This window comes from Papio anubis, chromosome 13, assembly GCF_008728515.1.
Source record: "Papio anubis isolate 15944 chromosome 13, Panubis1.0, whole genome shotgun sequence".
Lineage (NCBI taxonomy): Eukaryota > Metazoa > Chordata > Mammalia > Primates > Cercopithecidae > Papio > Papio anubis.
Window position 1 is genome coordinate 50,095,992 of NC_044988.1, and position 9,569 is coordinate 50,105,560.

The window sequence follows — 9,569 nt, forward strand, 5'->3', positions numbered from 1 at the left end:
TGAGGAGAAATACTGAAATAATTACAGATATTTTTAGAGTAAAAAAAGGCAACTTATAGGAATGGCTAAGAAAAGGAATTTATAAAATCAAAGATTTTTAAAGTGTCTTTACATTAGCAAGCCTGTATATGTATACGTGTGTGTATACACATTTATAGCATATGTAATTTTAATTTTTATATAATCTTTTTTATGGAAAAACACCATCAAATATAGAATATAACTCTTTTAAATTTAGGAATACTAATAAAATACAACTGAATATCTGCATCAGGTGTCAGAAACAATCCCCAGGGCAACTACAAAGTATAGAAAAACTGACAAAAAAGAGTTCGGTTTTTATTCTCTGCCCCACCAGCCCTGTCTTGCCTGCTGGAAGACCTCACACTCTCTTCCCTCTGCCTATCCAACTCCCCACATCCCCCGATATACAGACACACCACATACCTACACCAGGTTTCTCCTCCCACAAAATGCCCCATTTCCCAAAATTCCACTCCACTATGCTTCCAAATTCCCTTTTCCTCTTCACATATGTGGTCTATAGGAATGAGGAAGAGGAAATGTACCCCTTCATTATAAGGATTCATGACAAACCGCAAATCGTTAATAAGCTTAAGCATCCAAAGAGATTCCAATTTTTAGGAGATGAGTATTATACTAAAGTAGTAATCAGTAGAAAATATGGAAGATATTTTGAACTGAGAGCTCTCTATTCTATAACCTCTTGCTTAAAATGGGCCAAAATGAAAACATTTCCTATTTTTCAAAATTCATAAAAACCCACTGAAAAGGGAAGGTGGGGGAGGAGGGGAGAAGTAACTATCTTTTTTGAGTAAGCAGTATATACTTTTACATTTTTCCCATACTTAATCCTCAAAAAATGGCAGTGGTAGATATTATCGCTATTTATAAATGACTAAACTGAGGCTGAGAAAGTTTAATTATCTAGAGTAAACATCCCAAAGTCATCAACCTACTAATAATTCCATTAATTTAACATTTGTTGGTCTTCTATTATATGCCAGGCATCATGCTGAAGACAGGGCCTTTACCGATAATGGGTTTCCAAGTGGGAGTTGACAGTATGTATTTCCACATAATTTGGTAAATCCTATGATCAAGTTATACACAAGCTATAATAAGAACAAATACAGCATCATGATGGATTACAATGATGGCTGAATTCTCCCTGGATACAAATCCTGGCCATGTGACTTTGTAGTACATATTCTGACTCTGGAGTTAGCTGTATAATTTGTCTTGGTCAGCTTGTGATGTGAGCAAGATATGATACAAACAGAGCTTAAAAAGCACTGGTGAGACTGGGCCTGCCTGCTCTCTCTTGATCCTTTGTCATCAATATGAGAGCATACCCAGACTACTCTACTGAAGAATAAGGCACAAAGAACATAGCCAAGTTTCCCTAGTTATCCCCCCAGCCAAGGCCCATCTAGATCAGCCAAAAGCAACCCAACCCCAACATGTGAGCAACGCCAACCAAAATTAATAGAGCTGCTTAGGTGACTCACCCCAGATGTGTAAGCAGTAAACACTGCTGAACTTATTTGAGGTTTTCTGGTTGTTTGCTATGCAGTATTATTGTAGAAAATAACTTATATAAGTATAATGATTAAAATCACGTGCTTTGGATTTAGGCTAACTAGGTCAAAATTGTAATTAGAACAGCAAATAGGCCATGTGTATTCAAGTCACCCATTTCATTACATGCACAACAAGTCACCAACTCCTTATTCTGCACTGTGCTGGTAAATGACAGGATTTCAATGAACATTTATAGACAAATGAGCAAACACTGATTAATTGTTTTGCTAGACTATAGGTTCCTTAAGAGTAGGAGGAAAGTCGTACTTATCTCTGCATGCCCAGAATACACTGTGATGAAAGAGACTTACAGAGAGATCAGTCAGTATTGGTTAAATGAGAAAGTACTATGAATTTGGGTTATCTTATTAAGATGGATGGGAAACCACTAAAGGGCTGTAAGGAAGTCAAACAACAAGATTTGTGTTTGACAAGATTACTTTGGCTACTCTATAGGGGTAAACGGACAGAAGGGGCCAGAATGGATGCACAGAAACCAGAAACCATCTAGAAGCCAACAAGGCTGTCTGTGCAGAGATGGTGTAACTGTGGATTAGGAAAAAAAAAGCACACAGATTCAATATATATTTGGGTCAAGATATATTTGGGAAGCAGATAAGAAACTTTGCTTGAGGCTTGAGAGCCTAAGAAAATGGAAGAACCAAGAGAAAAAAAACGTTTTCTGCTCTATGCTCCTACATGAGCAGTGGTGACTTTCACTGATAGGGAACTCTAACACACAACAGATACTTTAAAAATGCAGACTTATACTTAGAGAGACTCTGAGTTAATCCTAGTCTAAGGCCACCATTGGGAACATCTATTCAAAGAATCTGTGACATCAATTTATTTGAAGAATGATGTTCCTTGAACACTAAATCATACCCTGTTGCACTAGAAAAGTTAAGTTCATTAGCCTTGTGTGGCTGAAGTGACCTGAAGGAAGGCTGTGCTGAACCTTTGTTAGATGGCAAAATACAGCCCCACTGTGAAAACTGCTTGAACTATATTGAACCTTCTAAGGAAACTAAGCTTAAGAAGGAAAGAGTATACATGCCTAATTTAAAACCAGCTTTAGAGACCGAGGATGAATTCTTTCCTGCTTCACGAATTTTCCATGAATCTAAAAATTGAACTAGACTTTAGAATATGTACCTTATCACATTAGTTAATTCAAATGTTTATTTTCTACTAGAGCCATTTCTTTCTTTATGTATAAGCCATTCTACTTTCTCTGGATTTCATGGCCATGGACTGCCACCCAAATCCTAGTCAGTCACCTAAAAAATGTATGCTGTTGACATTAAAGGAACAAGGGTGGTGAAAGACTAGGGATAGATCCATGCAAACCCATCAACACTTCTGGAAAGAAACGAAAGTATTCTGAAAGCGGATGAACAACATTTTCATGGGTAGAAATGTAGAGAATTGGGGACCATTATGAGTCACAGGAGGAGCTCAGTGACTTACCAGTATTTACATGGTGCTTCCTAAGGCCCAGGCAAGCACTTTTTCATCAAAAAAAGACATTTCAAAAGGACTTTTTCATGACTGTATAGTCACCACCCATAAAGATTTAGTACAGTGCTGCTTTAGTTTGAAAAATGGTGCCCCTCCAAAATTTATGTTCAGACAATCCCCTAGGCAACAGTATTAAGAGGTGTGGCCTCTGGAAGGTGATTAAGTCATGAGGATTCCACCCTCATGGATGAGATTTGTATCCTTATAAAAGGGCTGGAGGTTGAAGGGAGCACTCTCTTGCCCTTCCACCTTCTGGCCATGTGCCTATACAGTGTCCATCCTCTCAGCAGGCGGCAGCAAAAAGGCACCATCTTGGAAGTGGAGACCTGGCCCTCGGCAAACACCAAACCTGCCGGTGCCTTGATCTCCCTGCCTCCAGAATTGTGAAAAATAAGTTTCTCTTCTTTATAAATTACCTAGTCTGTGGTATTTTGTTATAGCAGCACAAGTGGACTGTGACATGTGCATATCTTTAAAAAATAAAATATTTGTAATGGTTGACTTACACAGTAAATTCATATTCTATATCCTCCAAAGTCTGAACCAAAGGTAAGATGTATTTAGAATATATTATCAAGAGCTGTATTCTTTTATTAAATCCTAACTCCAAATTGAAATGTTGTTGAAGAACTTTTTTTCCATTTTATACTATATAGTTGAGAAAACTAAACCTCAGAAAGGTTAAATGATTAGTTCACAATCACAGTGCTAGTTAATGTTAGAATCTGAATTCAGCATGTCTTCCCTCAGAGTCTGCATTCTATCTATGCCCCCAGACTAACTTCCAACATTACCACCCTTATTTTCTACGGACCAACAGGCCTTCTCTTTGGGGCCGGAATCATTTCCTCACTACCTCCAGCATGCCATTCCCACTTTGTTCCTGCCACTTCTTCTGCCCCTGAAATATTCCTCTAAATGGTCATTCTGCTTCATAATTCCAAAAGGAAGCATTCTGAGCTCAAAAAAAAAAAAAAAAAAAACACAAAACAAACAAACAAAAACAAAAATAAAAAATAAAAAACAAATAAAAATGATTGACCATGTTGATTCACAACAAAACTATAAATGACTCCATTTTCCAGTTTGTCGATAAGCTTCAGAATACTGTCAAAACACATAAAATACAAAACATTTATATTATCAGGCATATAATGGTCAGGCATATAATTATCAGGCATATAAATTATCAGGCATATATGGTTGCCTGTGACCCAACTAAGACCAAAGTCAGGCATAATACACACATTTCAGAGGAATTTCCCAAGTAATCCAAAAGTCAAGGGCTTCCAGACATTTCCATCACCCACAAGTGGCATTCCCTCAGATGCTAAGTCTTGAGCCCTTTGCAAGCGTTGTTCCCTAACTCTGTAACACTCCCTGAACATGCCACTTGGTCTACCTGGCAAACCAGAATTAATCCTTTAAGACAATGGTTAGGTAGTGCCCCCTTCTTTGCCTGTGTCTCTCCACTTCCACCACCTTGATGCAGTCCCTGTTCTCATTGTACACATACCTCTCCCACTAGCTTTTGAGCTCTTTGTGGGCATGGACCATGTCTTCATACACTTTTTATCCCAAGGCCCACCAAAGAACCTGCACATACGTTAAGCCCAATAAATGCTGAATGGGCATGCTCATGACCTATAGATATTGACACTATGACTGAAAAACTTCTGGATTCAGGAATGGGGTGTGCGTTTATTTTTAAAATATCCAGCCAAACATCAAAGGTCTAGAGAAGCTCCTACAGGCATACCTTGGAGATATTGTGGGTCTGTTCCAGACCACCACAATAAAGTGAATATCACAATAAAGCAAGTAAAATTTGTTTTCCAGTGCATATAGAAGTTATACTACACTGTAGTCTATAAACTATGCACTAGCATTATGTCTAAATAAAAGTACATATCTTATTTTTTAAATATTGCTAAAAAATGCTAATGATCAGCTGAGCCTCCATCAAGTTGTAACCTTTTTATTGGTGGAGGGTTTTCCCTTGGTCTTGATGGCTACTGACTGATCATACAGTGGTGTCAGCTGAAGGCTGGGGTGACTCTGGCAATTTCCTTTCTCTCACTAACTTTTTTTTTACATTTATTTTAAGCTCAGGAGTATATGTGCAGGTTTGTTATATTAGTAAACTTGTGTCATGGGGGTTTGAGTACATATTATTTAGTCACCAAAGTATTAAGCCTAGTACCCATTAGTTATTTTTCCTGATCTTCTCCCTCCTCCCAACCTTCACCCTCTCGTAAGCCCTAGTGTCTGTTGTTCCCTTTGATGTGTCCATGTGTTCTCATCATTTAGCTCCCACTTGTAAGTGAAAACACCTGGTATTTGGTTTTCTGTTCCTGTGTCAGTTTCCTAAGGATAAATGGCCTCCAGCTCCATCCGTGTTCCTACATGTTCTTTTTTATGGCTACATAGTATTCCAGGATGTATCTGTATCACATTGTCTTTATCCAGTCTATCACTGATGTACATTTTGGTTAATTCCAGGTCTTTGCTATTGTGAATAGTGCCACAATGAACATACATGGGCATGTGTCTTTATGACAGAATGATTTTTATTCTTTTATAACAGCATGATTTCTATTCCTTTATGACAGAATGATTTATATCCTAGTAATGGGATTGCTGGGTCGAATGGTATTTCTGTGTTTATGTTTTTGAGGTATCTGTCTTCTACAATGGTTGAACAAATTTACATTTCTACCAACAGTGAATAAGCATTCCTTTCTCTCCACAACCTTGCCAGCATCTGTTATTGCTTGAATTTTTAATAAAAGTCATTCTGACTGGTGTGAGACAGTATCTCATTGTTTTGATTTGTATTTCTCTAATGATCAGTGATGTTTCGCTTTTTTTTCATATGCCTGTTGGCTGCATATATGTCTCCTTTTGAAAAGTGTCTGTTCGCATCCTTCGCCCGCTTTTTTTTTTTTAAGTTACAGGGCACATGTGCAGGATGCACAGGTTACATAAATGTGTACCGTAGTGGTTTGCTGCACCTATCAACCCATGTTCTAAGTATTAAGCTCAGCATGCATTAGCTATTTATCCTGATGGCTCCCTCCTCCTGCCCTCACCTTGACAGGCCCCAGTGTGTGTTGTTCCCCTCCGTTTCCATGTGTTCTCTTTGTTCAGCTCCTCCTTATAAGATCACGTGGTGTTTGGTTTTCTGTTCCTGTGTTAGTTTGCTGAGGATAATGGCTTCCAGCTCCATCCATGTCCCTGCAAAGGACAGGAACTCATTCCTTTTTGTCCTTTGCCCACTTTTTAATGGGGTTGTTTTTTTCTTGTAAATTGGTTTAAGTTCCTTATAGACGCTGGATATTACACCTTTCTCAGAAGCATAATTTGCAAAAGTTTTCTCATTCTGTAGGTTGTCTGTTTATTCTGTTGACAGTTTCTTTTGCTGCACAGACACTCTTTAGCTTAATTAGATTCCATTTGTCAATTTTTGCTTTTGTTGAAATTGCTTTTGGTGTCTTGGTCATAAAATCTTTGCCTGCTCCTATGTCCAGAATGGTATTGCTTAGGTTGTTTTACAGGGTTTTTATAGTGTTGGGTTTTACATTTAGCCTTTAATCCATCTTTAGGTGATTTTTGTATATGGTATAAGGAAGAGGTCCAGTTTCAGTCTTCTGCATATGGCTAGCCAGTTATCCCAGCACCATTTATTGAATATGGAGTCCTTTCCCCATTGCTTATTCTTGTCAGCTTCGTCAAAGGTCAGATAGTTGTAGGTGCAAGGCCTTATTTCTGGACTCTCCATTCTGTTCCAATGGTTTATGTGTCTGTTTTTGTACCAATACCATGCTGTTTTAATTATTATAGCCCTAGAGTATGGTTTGAAGTCAGGTAACACGATGCTCTCTGCTTTGTTCTTTTCGCTCAGGATTTTCTTGTGTTTTGGGCTCTTTTTTGGTTCCATATGAATTTTTAAATAGTATTTTTCTAGTTCTGTGAAGAATGTCATTGGTAGTTTGATAGGAATAGCATTGAATCTATAAATTGCTTTGAGCATTATGGCCATTTTAACAGTATTGATTCTTCCTATCCATTAGCATGGGATATTTTTCCATTTGTTTATGTTATCTCTGATTTATTTGAAAAGTGTTTTGTAGTCCTCCTTACAGAGAGCTTTCACCACCCTGGTTAGCTATATTCCTAGGTACTTTATTCTTTCGTGGCAATTGTGAATGGGACTGTGCTCTTGATTTGGCTCTTGGCCACATTGGTGGAAAGTAATCCTAGTTTAGTTAATGTTGTTCTAAAGTAATGCTAGTGATTTTTGTACCTTGATTTTTTATCCATAGACTCTGAAGTTGTTTATCAGCTGACAGAGCTTTTGGACCAAGAATATGAGGTTTTCTAGATTTAGGATCATGTTGTCTACAAACAGAAATAGTTTGACTTCCTCTCTTCCTATTTGGATGCCCTTTATTTATTTCTTTTGCTTATTGCTCAGAACAGGACTTCCAATACTATGTTGAATAGGAGGTGTGAGAGAGGGCATCCTTGTCTTCTGTCTGTTTTCAAGAGAGATGCTTCCAGCTTTTGCCCATTTAGTATGATGTTGGCTGTGGGTTTGCTATAGATGGCTCCCATTATTTTGAGGTGTGTTCCTTCAATACCTAGTTTATTGAGATATTTTAACATGAAGGGGTTTTGAATTTTATCAAAAGCCTTTTCTGTATCTATTGAGATAATCATACGGTTTTTGTCTTTTGTTCTGCTTATGTGATGAATCACATTTATTGACTTGGGTTTGTTGAACCAACTTGTATACCAGGGATAAAGCCTACTTGACTGTGGTGGATAAGCTTTTTGATGTGCTGCTAGATTTGGTTTACCAGTATTTTGTTGAAGATTTTTGCATTGATATTCATCAAGGATATTGGCTTGAAGTTTTTTTGTTGTTGTTTTCATGTCTCTGCCAGGTTTTGTTATCAGAATGATGCTGGCCTCATAGGATGAGTTAGGGAGGAGTCCCTCCTCAAATTTTGGAATAGTTTCCGTAGGAATGGTACTAGCTCTTCTTTGTACATATGGTAGAATTTAGCTCTAGTTCTGTTTGGTTGGTAGGCTACTTATTACTGATTCAATTTTGGAGTTCATTATTGTTCTGTTCTGGGATTCAATTTCTTCTTGGCTCAATATTGGGAGGATGTATGTCTCCAGGAATTTATCCATTTCTTTGAGATTTTCTAGTTTACGTGCATAGAAGTGTTCATAATCTTCTCTGATGGTTATCTGTATTTCTATAGGGTCAGCAGTAATATCCTCTTTGTCATTTCTGTTTATTTGGATCTTCTAGTTTTTCTTCTTTATAAGTCTAACTACCAATCTACCTATTTTAGTAATTTTTTTTCAAAAACCTACTCCTAAATTCATTGATCTTTTGAATGTTTTTTCATGTCTCAATCTCAGTTCAGCTCTGATTTTCAGTATTTCTTGTCATTTGCTAACTTTGGGGTTTGTGTGCTATTGGTTCTCTAGTCCTTTTGGTTGTGATGTCAGGTTGTTAAATTGAGGTACTTCTAACTTTTGATGTGAGCATTTAGTGCTATAAATTGCTTGCTTAACACTGCCTTAGCTGTGTCCCACAGATTCTGGTATGTTGCTTTTTTTTTTTTTTTTCTCACATGCTCAGCTCTCCAAGGTTGGCTTCCCCACTGCACACTCGAGTGGTATGTTGCATCTTTGTTCTCAATAGTTTCAAAGAACTTGGTTTCTGCCTTAATTTTACTATTTACCCAAAAGTCATTCAGGAGTAGGTTATTCTATTTCCACTTAAATATATGGTTTTAAGTGGATTTCTTAGTCTTGTTTTCTAATTTGATTGCAGTGTGGTCTGAGAGGGTGGTTATTATAATGAGCCTAGTACTCATTATACAGCATTTGCTGAGGAATGTTTTGTGTCCAATTATGTCATTGATTTTAGAGTATGTACCATGTGGCAGTGAGAAGAATGTATATCTGTTGCTTTTGGATGGAGACGTCCATCAGGTACATTTGGTCCAGTGCTGTGTTCACGTCCTGAATATCCTTGTTAATTTTCTGCCTTGATGATCTAATACTGTCAGTGTGGTGCTGAAGTCTCTCACTATTATTATGTGGTTATCTAAGCCTCATAGGTCTCTAAAAACTTGCTTTATGAATCTGGATGCTCTTCTGTTGGGCGCATATATATTTAGATTAGTTAGGTCTTCTTGTTGAATTGAAGCCTTTACCATTATGTGATATCTTTTTTTAACCTTTGTTGGTTTAAAGTGTGTTTTGTCTGAAATTTGGATTTTTCTGTTTTCTGTCTGCTTGGTAGATTTTTCTCTGGCCCTTTATTTTGGGCCTATGGGTCTCACTGCGTGTGAGATGGGTCTCTTGAAGACACCATACCAATGAGTCTTGGTTCCTACTCCAATTTACCACTATGT

General features: G+C 37.6%; 1 non-coding gene across 1 annotated transcript; it reads right to left on the reverse strand.

The window, feature by feature from the left end:
- Positions 1-8,777: 8,777 nt before the first annotated feature.
- On the reverse strand, positions 8,778-8,853 carry LOC116270153. The gene has a single exon (XR_004178083.1). It is a non-coding gene; the product is annotated as a small nucleolar RNA SNORD55/SNORD39 (small nucleolar RNA).
- Between the last annotated feature and the right edge of the window lie 716 nt (positions 8,854-9,569).